Source organism: Heterocephalus glaber, unplaced genomic scaffold (assembly GCF_053883595.1).
Source record: "Heterocephalus glaber isolate CG9 unplaced genomic scaffold, H.glaber_assembly_v1.0 deba00001813, whole genome shotgun sequence".
NCBI classification, from domain to species: Eukaryota; Metazoa; Chordata; class Mammalia; order Rodentia; family Bathyergidae; genus Heterocephalus; species Heterocephalus glaber.
In genome coordinates this window covers 984,200-1,004,258 of record NW_028258484.1, presented here as the reverse complement: position 1 = coordinate 1,004,258, position 20,059 = coordinate 984,200, and the positions used below count along the sequence as shown (strand labels likewise).

The 20,059-nt window shown below is 47.1% G+C and overlaps 1 long non-coding RNA gene across 1 annotated transcript; it reads left to right on the top strand.

Moving 5' to 3' along the window:
• The first annotated feature begins 4,334 nt into the window (after positions 1-4,334).
• LOC110346463 (uncharacterized) lies at positions 4,335-19,312 on the top strand. The gene is made up of 3 exons (XR_002390539.2): positions 4,335-5,022; positions 8,714-8,799; positions 18,528-19,312. It is a non-coding gene; the product is annotated as an uncharacterized LOC110346463 (long non-coding RNA).
• The last annotated feature ends 747 nt before the right edge of the window (positions 19,313-20,059 follow it).

Sequence of the window (20,059 nt, the reverse complement as noted above, 5' to 3'; positions counted from 1 at the left end):
TGTGACAATTTAGAAAGCAAACCAAATAACTTTGGCAATGTGTGGCTCTAGAGAAAAAAGTTGGAGAAGAGAATGTGAGTAAAGGAAATGTTAGCTTGTCCTGACCAACATAAATGTGTATTTCTTTTTATATAGAACTAACCATGTTATTTTATAAATTTCTTTAAAATGTTAAAATTTAGCTTAATTGAAGTATAATTTGTGGAAAATAAAACTCAGATTTCAGGTGACAGTTGGATAAATGTAGACAACTGTGTAATTCTCACCACTAGGAAGATATAAAACACTTTCTTCATCCCAGAAAGTTCCCTCTGCCCCTGTGCAGTTAACCCCTATTCCCACTCCACCTCCTAGCAAACACAGATTTGTTTTCTGTTGCTATGGTTTTCCCTTTCCCAGAATGCCATGCATAATGAATGCCATAATGGAATCAGGCTACACGGAGCCATTGAGTTGAGAGCTTCATTCTCTTAATATGATGCTTTTGAGATTGATCCAAAAGTTCATTCCTTTTCATTGCTGAGTCATATTCCATAGTACAGATGTACTACAACTTGTTTATTACCCATTCAGCAAGTGGTGGACACTTCATTTGTTTCCAGTTTTTCATTATTGTGAATAAAACTGCCTTGAACCTGTATGTTCAGGTTATGTGTGGTCACATGTTTTTCCTTTTCTTGGGTAAAGAACTGAGAAATGAATTTCTGGACAGTGTAATAAATGTATATTTAACTTAAGAAATGGTCAGAAGATTTTTCAAAGTGGCAGTATCATTTTGCATTCCAATTAGCAATCTATCATAGTATCACTGGCCTTGTGTGTGTGTGTGTGTGTGTGTGTGTGTGTGTGTGTGTTACATGGGATTGAACCTAGGACCTCACACTGAGCTACATCTCCAGCCTATTTTGTTTTTTGGTTGTTTTGAGGCAAGGTCTTGCTATGTAGTTCAGGCTAGCTTTGAACTCACTGTGTAGTCCAGGCTGGCCTTGAACTCGTGATGATCATCCTGCCTCAGTCTCCCAAGTGCTTGGAATACAGGCATGCACCACCATGCCTCTCTCATCCCCAGCCATTTTGTATTTTTAAATTTTGAGTTAAGGTCTCACAAATTGACCAGGCTGGGCTTAAACATGTGGTCCTCTTGCACCAGCCTACTTGCTATCATGTGCAACAATTACCTGCTTTTTATTTCTTTACTTTAAGTACCGTTTCTCGGAAATATGATTACTAGCAGCGATCCTCCTACCTCAGCCTCCTGAGTGCTGGGATTACGGGCATGCACTACCATGCCCAACTCAAATGCTGTATGTTGACATAATAGCCTACATGAAAATTCAAGAAAGACACATACTGTTAGACCTGATTGTGATGTATTTAAAATTAAAAGATTTGAGGAGAATGAACCAGAACACCTTTTCTAAAAAATAAATCTGCTGACAAGTGAAAAAAAATATGATTACTAGCGGTTTTACTAATTCAAAGAAACTGTTATTTTTCAACATGTGGGTCACTTTGATTTTTCTTTTCTTTCTTTTCTTTTCTTTTTTTTTCTTTTTCTGTCCTGGGGATCAAACTCAGGACCTTGTGTTTGCCAGACAGCTGTGGCATCACTGAGCTGCATCGCTGGCCCTCATTTTTATTGATTGTAGATGTGGTTGGGAAGATATATTAGATACTTTTCCATCATTGCTGAGACAAAGTTAAAGGGGAAAGGTTTATTTAGCTCACAGTTTGCAGAAGTTTCAGTCCATAACTGGCTGGCTTCAAGGCAGAGTGACACATGACAGAGGGGCATCACAGAGGAGAAACAGTTCATGGCACCCACATGATAGCAAAAGCAACAAGGGAGCAAGGGACCTGACAAATCTTTTTTGTCCCTTATATTGTATCTAGGCTACCAGTATTAGGGTGTTGCCATACAAATCAGTGAATTGATTTAGTAATCACCCTCCCTTAATCCTACCATTGCACCATGAATCAACCACACACTCTAGATTCAGCCACCTCTGAAAAAGCTGGCTATGACTGCCCAAGGCTTTGGGAAGACATCTAGAGCCAAACCATAACATTCTGCCCCTGGCTACCCAAAGACTCATGTACATTCCTTTACCCAAAAGTCATTTAGTCCATCTCTAAGAGTTGCCAAAGTCCTAACAATTTTAGCATTGCTAAAAAGTCCAAGTTCAAAGTCTCCTCTGAGATTTAAGGCAAATTCTCAGCTATAAGCCCCTGTATAAATGAAAAGAAAGTTAAATACTTATAACATTCAATGGCACAAGAAAGACATTTTCATTCCAAAGGTTACAAACAGGGGGATAGTGATGAATGGGAACAAAGCAAGCCCAACATCCAGTAGGGCACACATTAAATCCCACAGTTCCACTTCCAGCATCCAAGGCAATCTATGGCAAGTTGCGAACTCCACAGGGCTTGGTTGACTCTACCCCTATTGCACTTGTGGTAATTGTAATCTCCATGGTCTCTCTCTCTCTCTCTCTCTCTCTCTCTCTCTCTCTCTCTCTCTCTCTCTCTCTCCCCCTTTCTCTCTCTCTCTTTTGGTACCAGGGATCAAACTTGGGACCTTGCGCTTTTGAGCAGGTGACAGACCACTGAGCTAAATCCTTGGCCCCCCATGGCTTCTCTCTTAGATTGGCTGTCCTCCCTTCTTACAGTTTCCCTCAGATAATCCATGGTCCTGGCTTCTCCAAACTTCTAGGGTCTCCACTGTACCTACAGCTTCACACTCACAGCTTCACACACTGCCCTCTCAGGGGCACACTACCTGGCCTCCCAAGCCTTCTTCTGAAATCTGAGTGGAAACCTTCCTGACTTCACAACTCTTGCATTCTGCATGCACCTAAAACCAGCACCACGTGGATGATGCCAATGTCTGCTGCCAGCTGGAGCAGTAGCCAGACTTTAGACTCTCTTGCTTGTAGGGGTCCAATGCTTATGAACCAAATCTCAAGGAACAATTTCCCTAGGCTGCCACTATTCTGGAACATGGTGCTCTGGGTCTCTCTTCTCATAGAAAAGTCTTTCACTTTTGCAATTTTGAGGCTGTAAAGGGTGGTGTCCTGCTGCTTCTTATGATGTCCTCAGGCCATCTTGTCTATTCTTCTGTTCCTTCTCAAAAATCAAGATCTCCTCTGCTCCATCTTTGCAGGCCACACTTTATTGGAGCTTTCTTTTTGGCCAAATTCAAAATGTTTTAAATCATTCTGCTGGGCTCTTTGCTCTTGATTCTTAACACAAACCTGACTAAAAGCTCCCAACAGTAGCCATGCTACCACCTCAACATTATACTGCCTTGAAATTTCTTTGCCAGATTAACTAGTCCACTGCCCTTAATCTCAGTCTCGTGAAAAGTCTCTGAACATGAGCAAAATGTATAATGATACACACATAATGTTATAGCATCATGTGGAATAACTTTATTACTTAAAAATCCTCTGTGCCCTACCTCTTCATCCTTCCCTCCCCCTCACCTCTAATCTTTTTTACTGGCTCCATGATTTTGCCCTTTCTCTATGCAACATACCTGTATTTAGAATCATACAAAATGCAGCCTTTTCAGATTGGCTTCTTTACCAATATACATTGAAAGTTTCTCCATGTCTTTTCATGGCTTAATAGCTCATTTCTTTTTTTCTTTCTTTCTTTTTTTTTTTTTTTTTTTTTGGTACCAGGGATCAAACTCAGGTCCTTGTGCTTGCACAGCAGGCAGCAAAACCACTGAGCTAAATCCCCAGCCCAATAACTCATTTCTTTTTAGCACTGAATAATGAAATCTGGGTTATCAATTCTTCTTTTGTTTTTGGATACATGGTCTCGCTATGTATTCCAGGCTGGCCTTGTACTCAAAAAGTTGTAATGTTTGGGGAGGGTTGCACGACATTCCCTGCTATGCCACACTATATGTCCAGGAGTGGACAGCAAGTGCTGGGTTATGACACTGCTCTGCTGGGACATACAGCTCCTGGCGATCCTAAACCCAGCATCAGTAAAAGAACTAAAGAAGCAGTTTAAAATAAATGAAGACAATTTATTGAAAGGTGGGGAAAGGGGAGAGAGAAAAAGAGAGAGAGAGAGAGAGAGAGAGAGAGCAGACATGGAGGATAGCTACTCTGGATGAGTAGGGAGTATTTGAAAGTGAATAACTCTCCACTAGAATTTTAAAGAAATTTAAAAGATTAGTTCCTTACTTCTCCATTTGACTTTTTAATTTACCTGAATGGTATATGGCTATTTGGGTATATGGTGTGAGGTAGAGATAAGCAGTCTACTTTGAATTTTCCATTTCTGAAAAATGTGGGAAATTCATTCTATTTCACAAGCTTTTGTGTAAACTTGTTTTGGGAATGCTAAAATAAAGCATTTATTATTTTATTTTCCAAATATAAATTGAGCAACTGCTATTGATAGGCATGTTTCTGGGGCCTGGGGTATGGCTCCATGAAGACACATGTAGATCTTGCCTTCATCTTGCTAGTCATGGGTGCCAGTGGCTGGAAGACGGGCCAATTCTGGATCAGAGAAAACAATGGTCATGTTCAGCTTTGTGGCAGTGTTTAGAGTAAGAAGGTGGCCTCTGATCTGGACCTTAATATATGGACAGATTAGGCTAGAGATCAGATGGAGGTATTTCACTGAGAAGGGACATCTTATTGCTGTGGTTTATCATGCAGGGGTTTGAGTGTTGGAGACTTGATCTTCAGTGTTGTGATATTGGGAGGTGGAGCCTTTAAGAGGTGGTCTTTTGTGAGGTACTTGGGTCATTGAGGGTAGTGCCCTATAGAAGAAGTGATGTAATTCTTGTGACACCTCAGGCAGCTCTGTGAGAGGGCTATGATAAAAAAATAAGACTGACACTCCCCTCTTTATGGTTTCCTAATCTTGCCATGTGACTGTTCCTACATGGGTCCCACCATTGTGATGCCATCTCCCATTGTGATGACACAGCCAATGTCCCTCACCAGAGCCAAGCAGATGTTGGTGCCATGCTCTTGAACTTCTAAAAATGTGAGTGAAATAAACTTCCTTTCTTTATAAATTACTCAGGTATTTTGTTACAGCAATGGAAAATGGAGTTATACACTTACTCAAAAGACTGAGAGCTGAGTGTTAGCATGGTTTCATATTTTATCCATCAGAAAACATTCAGAAGGGGGTGACAGAATCACTCAACTAGAGTGCATTAATAATAATGCATTTAATTATCTTATACAAAGAAAACTTCAGAGACAGTTAATTCCACAGCTGTTTGTAGCCCCAGGCTCATTCCATCCTCCTGTGTGTTGGTTTTAGTGGTTAGGCTTATTGCCATAGTTTGCAAGATGGCTGCCTTAGTTCCAGCTTTCACTTCCTTTCACAGCCCTCAAAGGAGGTGAAAAAGCAGAAGGTGTGTTCAGAGTCTTCTCTCCCACTTACGCCTTTGAATCAGGAAGACCATCTTTCCCCACCTCCCTCTTCCATTTCATTATTTAGAAGTACTTCCTGAGGCAGCTATAGCCACTCACAATGGAGAATGGGATTCCTTGACTGCTTTGGTCAGTCAGGATTCATTATCCAGAGTTGAGCTACTCAAGAGAACTCTGCTCTGATGGAAATGTTCTGGATCTGTGTTGTCCAACATGGCAGCCACTAGCCAGATGTCAAATTGTAGCTGTTGTAACTGAGGAAGTGAATTTGAATGAAAGATAACATTAATTAGTGCAAGTTTAAATTGCTGCATATGGACACTGTGATGGACAGCAGGGTTATGAGGCTGGGCTGTATGAGTGAGGCCAGGGTTCTGTTATATGGGAAAAAGGAGATGGCTGTGGAGGAGATAACCAGGCATCTGCTCCAGGTAGTACCTGAATGTGAGTGAGGAACCAGGTGTGTGGGGGAAGGTGGCAAAGAGGACCAGAGACTGCAGCCTCCATGCTTCCAACTCCTTCCCAGAAGGGGAACAGAAGGCACTGGCCTTAGGAGCTGTATGGCTCTGGGGCCTTCTATGTTCTGATTCCACTTCAGTCTTTTGGCTCAGGAACTGGTATTGGTATGGCAGCATACATCTAATGTCCCCGCTGTTGTCCTGCATCTCAGCCTGACCATCTCTGGCAGCAGAGGCTTGTGCCTGTGGGACACTCATGACAGATGCATGCCTGGAAGATGTTCCCGTGAATTCTGCCATGGGATGATGACAGCCTACTTCATGGGTGAGAAATATGAGGCTACGTCCCTGGCTAGATGGTGGGGCAGCCTGCTGGCTGCCTTGAGAGTGAGCTAGAAGCCGCTGCCAGGCCTGGCTATACCACAGGGCAAGTCAATGGAAACCTGGTTTGGGTGTATTTTTAACCTCACTGGCTGGGAGCCAGGAGGATGGCGTGTGTCTGTGGTTAGGTGAAGGTAGGGCTGATGACTCTAGGCTCACGTGCTCGGGTGCTTGAGTCATACTGACTCAACCCCCACCACCACCACCACTACTATCCTTGCCACTGTCCCCTTGTCAGAGTTGGGCCATGAGCCAGGGCTTGAGGATGGGAAACTGAGGCTCAGGAGATTGTGACACACTCAATATCATGGCCAAGGTTGTGTGGTGAGCTGAGGACAGAGCTGAGGACAAACCAAGGTTGTGTGGTGAGTTGAAGGACCACTTGCCTGGTCAAGAAAGTGCTTGGGCTCTGGAGCTGGAGCAACTCAGTTCAAATCCTGTCCTGCCTTTTCCTAGCTGTGTCATATGCCAGAGCGGGTGTCTCAGTACAATTTTGTTGGTTGGTGTGAAACCAGCATCTGCCCTTGGCTTCTAGTATCAGGCTATGTCGTTCCCCAAGCCTCTAGCAGTAGGTAGATTTCTACCTGGAATCAGAAGGCTAACACAGAGACAGAAAAGAAATGAACTTAGCTAAGCCTTTGAGGGTGGTACATGAGCTGGCCATGGACTAGGTGAGGAGAGAGCAAAAGGTGGGCCAGGACAAAGGAGCAGCTCTGCAGAGGTGTGGTATGGGCCAAAACCACAGAGCAACGGGGGCTGAAGGTGCTGAATGGAACCCTAGATTGGCTTTGTGCTCTTCTGTTCCTCCTCTGTACCACCTCAGCTGGAGGAGCAGAAGTCTCCTTCCCTGTGGTCTATGGTGGGGAAGGCTGATGTTGGCTGCCCTTTCACTCTCTCTGGTGGGGTCCAGGCTGCAGCCTGATCAATGAGTACCTGGTATGAAATGTCAGGAGCACTTAGAAGGTACCTTTGGCACAAGCTTTATCTGCAATAATACGTCTTTATGAATGATACTTTTAATGATGCAACTGAAAGTGCTGGCAAAATCAGTCATGGGCTCCCAGCACTTGGTGTGCACTCTTCATTCACTGCTGCATTTCTAGATGAAGATGAGCCCTTGAATTGTGCCACAGTGAAACCCCAGTCTCTTCATCTGTAAAAAGGGCTTGTGGTGCATATCAACTAGATATGGCATCATAACTAATGTTCTCCAAACCCACAGCAGCAGCCTAGCCGACACAGCAGCAGAAGAGGCCCCAGCACAAGGATGGAAGATGCAAGGCCTCTTGAGACCTGCCTGGTCTTAGAATGATCACAGTATCACCTCTGCACCCTCGTGGTACTGCAGTCACATGATCAAGGGAGGAAGTAGAGTCCTCTCTTAATGGAAGTTGCTGCAAAGAACTTGCAGCCATATTGACAGTTTACACATGGTGAAGACAATCCTGTGTTCCATCAATAAGTATTTCTGAGTTCCCCTGAAATGACATGCCTTATGCTTGTAAGGAACAGGGAAAGGGGACATTACCAGAATCCCTGCAGTGAGTCCTGGTCTCCTGTGAGCCAAGATAGCACAAGGTGAAATAATGAAATAAAACAGGGAACAAGACAGAGAAGTAGCTGAGCTTTGGACCTGATCATTGCTGCTCTGGGCAACAAAGACAAAGGCATCTCAAGCTTGCCACACCTGTATTGTGTACATCAGGAGTAAGAGATGACTCAGAGGGTGGGAGATAATCCTAGGACAATGAGGAATTTATGCTGATGAAGATCCCAGGTCAAAATAAAAAATAAAAAAATAAAAAAGATCCAGGTCAATGAGGAATTTATGTTAATTAGGAATTTGTCCCTCCCCAGGGGAAACCTTTTTCTTACTACTCAGTTCTCAAGGAATCAGGAGGTCTTCAGCTGATGTAATCCTGCCTGGAGTGTCATAGCATCATGGGATCATTGAAGTTTTAGCTGTGACTGGAGGCAAAAATGGAGTTATGTCTCCACATGCCATAGCTGGCCTATAGGCAGGAAAACTAGGCCTAATCGTAATTTAATTGTGAAATGATTTTTCCCAAAAATTATGTAGAATTGATCTCAACATATGCTGGTGTTGCTTGGATCATAGAGAGAAATCTGATTCTGTTTCTGCCCTCCAGAAGCCTCTGCTTTGTCAAGTAGAACCATCTATGGTGCTGGAAGTCAGTGGAAGGCTTGGCATAACCAAGAAATGAAGTCATGGAGGTGGAGTATAGGGAACAAACTCTAAAGGGCTTTATAAAGTGTCCTGTGGCCATAGGGGACAGGAGTTACCATTGACTGTACACTAATTATTCTCCAGGGGTGATCATGATGGTCTCATCAGCTCTGTGTTACTAGCTGAGCCTCAGAGGCCATGAGGTCATGTAGCCTGAGGTAGGGCTGGGACTGGGATCTATGTCTGGTTCTTTGTATCCATCCCAGGTCAGCTGGCCTTGATGCTCCAATGGTCGAGACATTCCCAAGTGAGTCTGTGCCTCAGGTTTCACTCTGCAGGTGTATTTGTGCAGGTGAGATTGGTAGGAAAGGGGGCTGGGAGGGTAGGAGTAGATGTTGGAAGTGGCTGGGAGGGTGGGTGTAGATGTTGGGCCTGGCCTGCTCAAAACCTCCCAACATAGGCAGTGAGGGAGTCTCCAGGAAGCACACCTGTGACCACAGGTGGGGAACAGCCACCTGCTCCCGTCCCTGCTCTGCCTTGCTTTGCTGCTGAGCTCTGAGGCAGGGCTCCCATAGCCTTCCTTTCCTTATTGATGTTTATCATGTGTCAGTCACAGGAGGAAGGGAGGCGCATCCTCCACTGCTGCTTGTCACCAGCATGGTATGTATGGAAGGCTTCCCTCTGGAAATACCAGGACTCTGATTTCCTAGGCTGGTCCCCAGCCTAACAGAGGCAACAGTGCAAGAAAGATAGTGACAGCACTGCTTGCCGAGATCTTCTTGGGTTTACTTCCTTTCATTCTCAAGACAATATTCTAGGTAGGTGTTATTAAGCCTTTATGAAGGTAAGGAAACTGAGGCACAGAAAAGAGAGGTGGCTTGCTCACACAGTGAGTCTAGATGTGGCCTCAGAACTGTCTAATGCCAGGAGCCCCACTAAGCTGACCAGCCTCAGGAGCCCATGGCACTGAATTTCCACAACCACCTCTGCTATCACCTACTGTCTTGGAAATGGGGCCTGGGGTGCATAGAGTAAAGCCACCTGTTTAAGGACACACAGCTTGTAAGTGGCAGAGACAGAACTGGCTATAAGTAGTCAGGTCTATGAAGAGTCCTGGCTCTCTACTGCCATGTAAAAGTATCCCAGCTGACTGGACTGCCATAGGTCCAGGATCCAGGCCTGCAAGAGGCCAGAGCAGTCACATTTTCCCTTTGGGAGGCCTATTTCCCAAATCCTTGCTTTCTCAGGGTCCCCTCTGACTTGTCCAGAGGAAAGAGAAAGATACCCTTGGAGGAAGGCCTCACAGTGGGAAGCTAAGGGGATAGAGGAGAGAGACTGAATGAGCTGCTGGGCTCCTAAAGCTATCCAGGCTGCAGAACTCAGCTGCCCTTGGGGCTGTTTCCAGGCCTCTGCAGTCCTGGTTATTTGGAATCCTTGTCCTTCAATCTGGGATTGGAGAGACCCCTCACTTTATGGCAAGAGCAGCAGTAAGGACAGAATAGCTATTACTTCCTGAGCACTTACCACGTGCTTGGCACTGCCCTGAGAGGAGTCCTAAGAGGTCCTGAGAGGTTAAGCCATCACATCAGAGGCACAAGGTGAAAGCCTATCTCCCCAGCTAGTAAAAAAGAGGGCCAGAAGCTAGGCTCCTGCTGTTGCTCTCTGCACTCCAGACCCTACATTGCTAGAGAAACCAAGGCCCAGGGAGAGGAAATGACTCAGCCCAGTCTTCCAGCACTTGAATGCAAGAGCCACCACCAAAATTCTGGGTACCATTAAAGGTGGGGTGATGATGGTGAGGGTTTGTTCTGTGTACAATTTCCTTCGGCTTTCTGGCCTTGGTTTCTCCATCTATAAAATGAAATGTTAGGATTAGTTTGAAGATTAAATGAATGAGGGTAGATAGATATCATTCAGCTATAAAAAAAATGGTATCATATCATTTTTAGGAAAATAGATGGAACTGGAGGACATCATGTTAAGTAAAATAAGCCAGGTACAGAAAGATAAGTACTGCATATTTTCTTCATAGATAGAAACAGAAGGAAGAAAAGGAGGAGCAAAAGGAAGAGGAGGAGGAGGAGAAGGAGGACACAAAAATAGAAGGGAGACTATTAAGGACTGGGAATTGGGGGGTGGGAGCAGGAGAGGGTAGCAGAAGGGAAGGTGGATAAGATCAATGCATAGTATGTATGGGTTACACATGAAACTCATGAATTTGTACTATTAATGTGTTAGTAATTATAATTTTTTAAAAAGCATGTGAAATCATGGTCAGCACGTGGTAGGTGCTTAGTAAAGCTAGCTGTTGCAATGATGGCAATAACTTGCAGGGTCTGGGCCTGCAGATTTTCATGGCAGTCCAGTTGGCTAGTACACTTGCTTCAGTTTGTAGAAGAGCACACTGAGGCTAGGGGTGGGGGTTGAGATGGCCTGAGATCCCCAAGCTGGGGACATAAGCAGTGGGTGCAGGTGGTGGCCTGGCAGAGACAGGATAGTACCTTGAACACTTGGGATGCCCTTTGGTGGATAAGGGCTGTCCAGCAATGTCTTTCTTTGCTTATGGTTGAAGCCTCTACCCAGTTCATTGACCAACAGGCCAACAGCAGTGGGCCAGGTGCGCCATGGCCCTGTTCCAATGCCAGGCTCATCCTCCTGCCTATCACCTGCTCTTACCATTTTAACCCCTCCTAGAGGTGAGGAACTGCTGGAGGCAAAGCTCCCGGAAGGAGAGCATTGAAGGCTGTCTGTTCCTAATGAGGGTACTGTTGCTACTGGGGAACTGAGGCACAAAGGTGATGATCTGGTAAGAAGTGGTACTAGGATGAAAACCCAGGCCCCCTACCAGCCTCAAAAGCTGTAGAAGTTGCCTCAGCACTGCCAGCCTTATGTGCCTCCTTGAATCCTCCCTGTCCTTTGCTGGACTCCACTCCCATATCCCATCCTTCAGCTTACCTGAGTCACCTCATGTATTCTGCTAAGTCCCTACAGACATAGGTAACTTTGGGTGGGATAGTGACCTCCCCAGCCCTCAGGGCGCCCAGTGATCTTTAAACCTGTGTAGGGAAGCCGGGGCCTCTAGGTGGGCTCTGGTGCTACCTGGATCCTTGCCACCCCTCACCTTTCTGTCCTTTCAGGCCTGGTCTTAGAAGCATTAATGGGGTACTGGGCTTCGGCTGGGGATCCCATGTGGCCTCACCATGCACCTTGGATACACCACTAGCCATGTGGGGTGTGGACAAGACACCCCTCCTATCCATACCAATGTGCCAGTGCACCAGGCCATCTCCCTGAGCTGAGGGCTACAGACTCAGAGTCAGGGATTTGGGGTGTGACCCACCCCTCCCCTGCCTGCTTTGAACTGTCTGTCTTGCTGCGGAGGAAGCTATTCATAGCCAAGATGATGCAAAATTTATAAAGTGTGGCTGGTAGGGCTGAATCTACCCCCAAGCATGGCCACACTGCTCCCACCCCCACCCCAGGCTCTTCCTGGGCAAGCTTGTGCCTCTGTGACTGTGTGTGTGTGTGTGTGTGTGTGTGAATAAGGTATGAGAGTGTGACGGGGTGTGTGGGGTTAGGAATGTTTCACAGTCCTGGTGAATTTTCTTCTTCTTCATCTTCTTTTTTTTTTTTTAAGATAAGATTCATGTAACATAAAATCACCTCCTTTAAAGTCTACAAGTTCAGTGGCATTTAGGGTATTTGCCATGTTGTGCTCCACCCCTCATCCTGTCCCCAGACAGTCTCATCATCCCAAATGGAAATCCATTCCCTGTAACAGTCACTCCCTATATTCCTTCCCCACCTCCTAGAAACCTCTAATCTACTTTATGTCTCTATGGATTCGCCAATTCTGGACTTTTCCTAAAAATGGAATTGCTCAGGATGTGGCCTTTTGTGCTTGGCTTCGTTCACTTAGCATCATGTTTTCAAGGGTCATCCATGCTCTAGCAAGATCAGTATTTCATTTCTTTTAAAAAAAATAATATCACACTTTACTCCAGTTTTTAAAGTGCTTGCTCAGGGATTTTGCTATTATTTGCAGTGCTGGGGATTAAACTCAAGGCCTTGTGCATTGTAGGCAAACGCTACACCTGAGCTATATACTCCCAAGCCACTGTTTATTTATTTTAATTGACAAATAAAAATTGCATGTACAGTATTTATTGAGCATGTGTTGTTTAGAAATATGTATGCATTGCAGAATGGCTAAATCAAGCTAATTAACATAAACATTACCTTACGTACTTAGAATCTTTATGTGTGTTACAAGCACACTCCTCATTCCTTTTCAAGGCTGAATGATACTCTGTGGGAAGGATAGATCACATTTTATTTGTCTTTTCATCCATGGATGGCTATCGCTTGTTTCCACCTTTTGCTGCTGTTTGTGCTGTAGTTACCATTCCTGTACAAGCTTTCTTTGAACATGAGTTTCAGTCCTTTTGGGCAGAGACCTCCGAGTGGAATTTCTGGCTGGCTCATTGTGTCTGGTGTTAGAAGGATTTGTTTTCTTGCTGACTGAGGCCTTGACAACAGCTCCTTTGGGCTGTGAGCTGGAATCCCCACTCCCCTCACTGATGCTGGATGTGTTCCCCCTTGCCCCCCTGAACATAGCTCCCTGCTCTGTCCCCCAGGCTGGACTTTGATTCTTCCTCCATATTACTAGGAGCTCTGGCCAGGGTCCAGGGCTCCTTGGGACAGGTTCTAGATGGGGAAATCAAGGCCCACAAGGGAAAAGGGTCTGGCCCAGTGAGACGGAGCCAAGCTGGGATTGAACCTCAGACTCATCAGGCCCAAAGCCCTTCTTCTTTTTACCTTAGCTGTGTGTCTCTGACAAGGACATTCATCCTGAGAAAGCCTGGCAATAGGTCAGACACAATCCATCTTTTCAGGACATTGGCTTTCCTGGAGGGTCTGGGCAGGATGTGTGCAAATGATGCCACGTGGACTTGGCAGGGGAGTGCTGACCTCATACCAACTGCTGCCATCAGTGGGACATGTCCTGGAAATCTCAGGGCTCTGATGCACCAAGATGTGTCCCCTCCCAAACCCTAGCCCCTGGATGCTCAGTGACACAGATATGGTCACAGCTCTCAGCAGCCTCCCAGGGTAGAGTGTGAATTCCCAAGGGTTCTTTGCCACACACCCCTCTTCCTCTCCTGAAGAGAGGTAGCAACTTTCCCCAGCTGCCTGGCTCCCTTTGAGACCCCTGAGACTCTCCAATCCCACAAAGCCACAGAAAAGAAACCAGCTGATCTACCACAGCCTAGGAAGCTTGAGCAGCCCCTTCTGCTGCCAATTCTGGGCATCAGTTGGGCTGTGGCCTTCATTTTTCCCTCCTCTGGGATTTCTGGCTCCTCAGTTTGCACCCTCTTTAGTCCCTTTGAGAGCAGCTATGAACACAATAAATATTGAACTGATTGAACTGTCTCCCTGGCCTGGCTGATGTAGCTGGCAGTGGTGGCCCTCTTGGGCCCCAGGGAGCACATTTGGAAACTGAGGCCTCCACTGGGTCGAGCTTCCCAGGATTCCCCACCCAGGCTGTGAGTTGGGGATTGATCGGAACCAGCTCATCTGCCTCCTGCCAGAGGTCCACTCCACCTCCTTGGAGCAGGCCCCAGCCCAATGACACTGTATTCTGTAGTCCTGGATCCTGGATGTCTCCAAACCCATGTCCCAGGATCTTGAGGTGCTGAACAACCTATCTGACAAATGTTGATCCAGTGTCTAATCCAGTCTCAGCAGGGAGGCTCAGGACAGAAATCCTGCCCTTGTGGTGCACTGTTCTCTTCATGGCAACAGACAATATGAAAATGTCAGGTGGAGGTAAACCCCCCAAGGAAGTGAGGAACAGAGTGATGGCAAGGAGGAGGTCAGGGGAAGCCTCTTGAAGGAGAATGCATTTGACCAGACACCTTGAGAAAGTGAAATGCTTGGAGGTAGAGCTTCCCTGGCAGTCAAACACAAAGGCCCTGGGATCAGCAGTGCTCTGCTCCTTCAAGTGAATTGCCTAAGAACTGGCAGAGAACATAGGCTACATTCAACCTGCAGACACAGTCAGTTTGCCCTTTGGTGAGTTAGCTGTCAGGAAAATTTTAAATTTTGAACTAGTGGCCAATCTTTTAAAATCTTGAGTTTTATTTTTACACCCAAAGTCCACATTTCCAGCCTCTCACAAGAAATGGAAACACCAAAAACTATAGTCTTCATTCTTGGAAATCTTCATGGCAGAGTTAGAGGGAGAGACATATTCTCTTTCTGACCTCCAAGTTCAGAAGCTAGAGGGCAAGGGATGCTGGGAAAGGAAGTGACGAGGGCTGGTGGGGCTCAGATCAAGGTTTGCACAGAGAGATGGGTTGGGAGGATCACAGTGAGACTTCCAGTTGGCTTTCCCAGGCTGAACTTGAATTTGAGATCCTCCTTCTTAGCCTCCCAAGTAGCTGGGGTTACAGGCATGTAGCACTGTACTTCATTAGAAGATCTGTTTTGTGGCTTCAACTCTGCATCCTGGATCTGTGGTTGAGAAGCCCCCTGGCAGGGTCTTATACCAGTAGCTCCAGGAATCCTGGGATGTCCCAGACTGTGCACTCACAGAGTCCTGCTATCTACACTCTGGGAAAGACAGCCCAGAGAGGCCGACTCACTTGGCTGCAGTCACCTAGCATCTGCCCCTGGCTATGCTTGCCTCCACCCCCTCCCAGGCCCTCACTCCTTCTGCTTACCCTTCCTTACCAACAGCTTGGGATATGGGGGCCAAGCGGGCCCTGAGGGCTCAATTTGAATGTGCCTCTTCCACCCATGCGGAAAGCAAGACCATGCTGAGGCAGTGTGGGAGGGCAGCACAGAAGAGGCCCAGGCCTGCGAGATCCACTGAGTCCTGGGGAGGAGGAGTCCTGAGAGGGCCTGGCTGTGGAAGGAGGGGCTGTACGTCGGGGTGGGGTGACATGTCCTTGTTTCTGTCAGTGGTCTCCACTACTTACTTCCCTTTGTGGGGTGCGACCATGTGGCTTAGCCAACATGTGCTTCTGAGGGTCAGGGGCTGGGAGGCAGGGTCCCCCTGTCTCTGATCCTGGTGGGCAATTAATGGGAGTCAAGGGGTAGGCTTCAGACAGGCCAATGCCAGAGAAGGCTGGGGGTGCCACGTAGCATTTCTCTTGGAGCCAAGGCCTGTGCCAGGGACATCCAGGAGGGAGAACACACCCAGATACTTAAACAGTATACACACACACATGCAAAAACACAGATATGTAGAGACAACATACATCTCTGCACCTGCATAGATGCACACAGAAACATGCAAATACAGATACATTTTGAGATACAAATGGTCATTCTTCATTGTGGGTTGTCCTTCAGATCCAGGGATGCTCAAGTCCCTTATATAAATGGCATAGTATTTGCGTATGACCAATGCACATCCTCCCATATTCTCTAAATCATCTCTAGATTACTCCTAATACTTTCTACAATGTAAGTGCTCTGTAAATAGTTGTTACACTGCATTGTTTAGGGAATAATGACAAGAAAAAAAGCTTGTATGTGTTCAGCACAGATGCAACTATCAGAGGCCTAATTACACAGTACACAAGTGAGAGGGAAGGCCGACATGCTTAGCAGTGTGCGGGAGAGAGGAGGTCTGCAGGATGCCGGAAGCCACCGTGGGGAGTGTCCACCCATCACTTGGAGCATGTGGGTAGAATCAGCATGGTGCTCGGCACCCAGGCAAATTCAAGTTTTGCTAACTTTCTGGAATTTCTTTCTGAATTATTTTTGATCTGTTCGTTGAATAGGTAGATATGGAAGGCCGACTGTACTTGCATAGCCCCCACCCACCCACACACACTGGTACTTACACCTCATGCAGCTAGGCCATGCTGAGAGGACAGGGGTCATGGGGTCCCTGACTCTACATGACAGGAAGTCCCTTTGCCTCACCAGCAATACACATCTGAAAAACACCAGGACAGCAGCAAGGAAAGACCATAACCCATTGTGCTGTGCCTTGCTGATACCTGGGCACTTCTCTTGGTCCCCTCTCTACATGCTGAGCCCATACTGCCACTTTTCTGCACCCAGGGCTTCCAAGGTGCCTTTCATGTGGAGGGCTGAATGGGTGCTGCAGGCCCCACTGGTGTATGCTGGCTGTAGGACCATTGTCATGGCTCAACCATAAGGACAATGTTGCCGTGGCATTCCTGAGGTGATGACCCCCATGCTTCCTAATGGTTTTTTCAGGCTTTGTGTTTTGTCATAAAAGGCTGGCTCAGTAGGACAGCGGGTTTGGGCTTCATTTTAATGGACACTATATGCACAAGGTTCAAACTTTGAGTCGAGTCAGGGCATAGAGTACACGCTCCCCTCCTGTCCTCATCCCCACCTGTTTCTCCTCAGACAACCACTGAATTTCCATGGTCCTCCTGGGTGTTCCACACACAGCACAGCTGTGAAAGCTTTCCTGTGGCTCTTGTTTTAGACAGAGGCAGTGTATGTGAACCTGCTCCTGCTTCTTTCTAAGCTGATACATCCTGAGGTGTGTCACTTGGAGCCACTGAGCCGCCTTTGTCTTCACTCTGTACCATGTTGCAGTGTAGACTGGGTGTCAGCCCACTGTATATCTGGGCCCTGTGAGCTGGTCACTTCTGGCAGATTTGCTTAGCAGCCCCCCATGGTGGCCACCCAGTCAGTGTGGAATATGGGGTCCACAGCTTAGCCTCACCGGGGCCCTTGACAATGTGGCAGGTGGAAAGCGTTCCTCCAGGCACTGAAGATGGAGTTTCGTTTGCACTAGAGCAGGGCAGAGTAGGCTGGGGGTAGAGGGTTAGTGGCAGTCTGAGTAGGGAGTTGTCACATAACAGGAGATAGCACTAACCATGCTCAGGGTGGGCAAGGGCCCCTCAAGTCCCAGGCTGAGCTCCCCGAAAGGTGTACTTCCTTGGGACTCAGGCGGGGGAGGATTTCCCCAGGGGAGTGAGAAGGAAGGACACTTAGGCAGATGGAGCAGTGCAGGTGAAGGCAGGGAGATGTGAAATCAAAGCTGACTTAGGGAGCAGGAGGGATGCCAGCTTGTCAGGAGGAGATAGTGAACGGCCATGTTGCTCAGAGCTTTGTGTGTCCTCTGGACACCAGGGAGCCAAGAGAGTAGAAAGTGGAGGGAGGGCTAAGGGGCAGGGTCTTCTCTATCTGCAGAAGGAGGAGGTGGGCAGAGGTGACCCTAACAAATGAGACTTGTCCCCCTTAGCAAATAATGAACCCAGAATGGAGTGGAGGCCAATGTTTTATTCATGGCCAGTGCAGAGCGATCAATTACGGGCTCCTGCCACCCAGCCAGGCACTGCCTCCATCATCCTGCCAACCAGGCTATTTTGGGCTTGGGCTTGGCCTCACCTCCCCCTATTCAGGCCTTCTCCCTGCCTGGGCCAGGGGGCACTCACTGTGGCTTGGTTGACTGGCCAGAAGGAGCGGAGATGCCATGTATCTGTTCCCATGGAGTGCTTGGATAAATGGAGACTCAGAGAGGCATGGATGGGTTCCCACAGTTGCAGAGGACCAGGGCTTCCTTCCTCCTGTGCAGCTGCTAAGGCAGGTTGGCAGGGGGATTGTCATTCCCTGGGTTTTGTCTCTGCCTGGACATTCCTGTTGTGTGACCTTGGTGGCGCTCCATCTCTGGGCAGCCAGTGCTGGAGGAAACCTTTCCTAGGGATGAGGAGGAAGCTGGTGTGGTTGGAGGAGATGCTGTCCCAATCACCCTGACAGTGCCACACTGGGCACAGGTCAGTCGTTGTCTGAGAGCTGCCCAGGAGGAAGCTATACATGGGTCTCCACAGCCTAGACCAGGCGGAAGCAGGAGGGGCTGCGAGACTGAACAGGCACTCACCCCAAGCCTCAGTCTTGCCATCTGTGAGAGAAGGGTGTTCTCCGAGCAGGAGTGGGAAGCTTGTGCTGTGCCAGCTGGTCCCCTGGGCCGTGTCCTGCCTTGTCCTCTCCCAGCCTGCCAGGCCCCAACTACAGCCACTGCCTGATTTGTCCAGTTTTCCAAGGATGCACTGTCACATTTATAATGTGTCTTTCTCTCTGTAGGTGGTCTCCAAGAGGACGAGGACTTGTCCATCCCCAATGACCTGAATGGTGCTTGGCACATAGTGTGTGCTCAACAAACATTGGCTCAATGACTGGCTTGGATGATTGAATAGTTGTCAGTTCCCTACTCAATGATTTTCAGTCTTTAAACCCCCTCTCTGCCTTCCCTGTTCTATAACACTTATTGGGTCCCTACTGTGTGCCAAGAACAGGCTAGAGGAAATGTACTTTCTTTTGGGGTGATGAAACGTTTTGAAACTAGATAAAGATGTGTTTGCCCAACATTGCACATATACTAAATGCCACTTAATTGTCTTATTTAGAATGGCTAACTTTTTATGTAAATGCTAACTCAATTAAAACAACCAAACCAAACCAAATAGACCAGGGGTGGTGAACTTATGACATATGTGCAGCAGTGGGCTGTTTGTATTATTGAAGCCTCTAAAAGGTTCACCATCACTGAGCTAGACCATTATATCTCCGCTTAAAACTTGTCAACTTCTCCCCATGGCACAAAAAATAAAATCCAGGGCCAGATGAGGCGGTGCATGCCTATAATCCCAGCTACTAGGGAGGCTGAGGCGGTAAGATCACAAATTTGAACTTACCTTGGGCAACTTAGTAAGACTCTGTCTCAAAAGGAAATAAAAAAGACGGGGGTGTAGCTCAGTGATAGTGTGCTTGCCTATCATGTGCAAGGCCCCGATTTTGAATCCCAGAACCACAAAAAATTAAATAAATCCAAGCTCCACACTGTGGCTAGCACGCCTCACCATGTGGCCCAGTGCCCTCTCTCCTCTGAGGCAGTGCTCTACTTCCCAGAGCCTCTTTCCTCTGGGTCCTGTCTCCCGGCCGGCCTTTGCACATGGTGCTGCCCCCTCCCGGGGCACACTCCCTCCACCTGCACCAGCTATGCCATCCCTCTTAAACATCCCTTTTATGTTTTGACTCCTATCTTGGGGCATCAGCTGCAGAAGTCCAGGACTTTTTTTTTCTCTCCTTTGGTCATTCCTGTGCTCTCCTTCTTCTCCTTCTCCTCCTTCTCCTTCATCTCCTTCTCTCCTTCATCTCCTCCTCTTCCTCCTCCTCCTCTTCTTTTTCCTCTTCTTCTTCTTCTTCATCTCCTCCTCCTCCTCCTCCTCTTCCTCCTCCTCCTTCTCTTTCTCCTTCTTCCTGGCAGCCATGAACTGAACAGGTCTCTTCTGTTGTGCACTGCACAAGCCTAAAGCAACAGGGCCAAGTGACTATGGATTGAAAGTTCTGAAACCATGAACCAAAACAAATCCTTCCTTCTTTTAAACTCATTATCTCAAATATTCTGTCACAGTGACAGAAAGCTGACTCACCCACCAGACTTCCTCAGCTCTAGCTCCTTCCTTGGACCCTCCTGCCAGGGAAGCCAAGAAACTATTGGGGAAGAGAACATGATAATGATAATTATGGATATTTCCATGGGCCCCTGAGTGTGTCTGTTAACCATGGTCCTCCTCCACACCTGGTTGAGTGATCATGAATCTTATTCTTCAGGT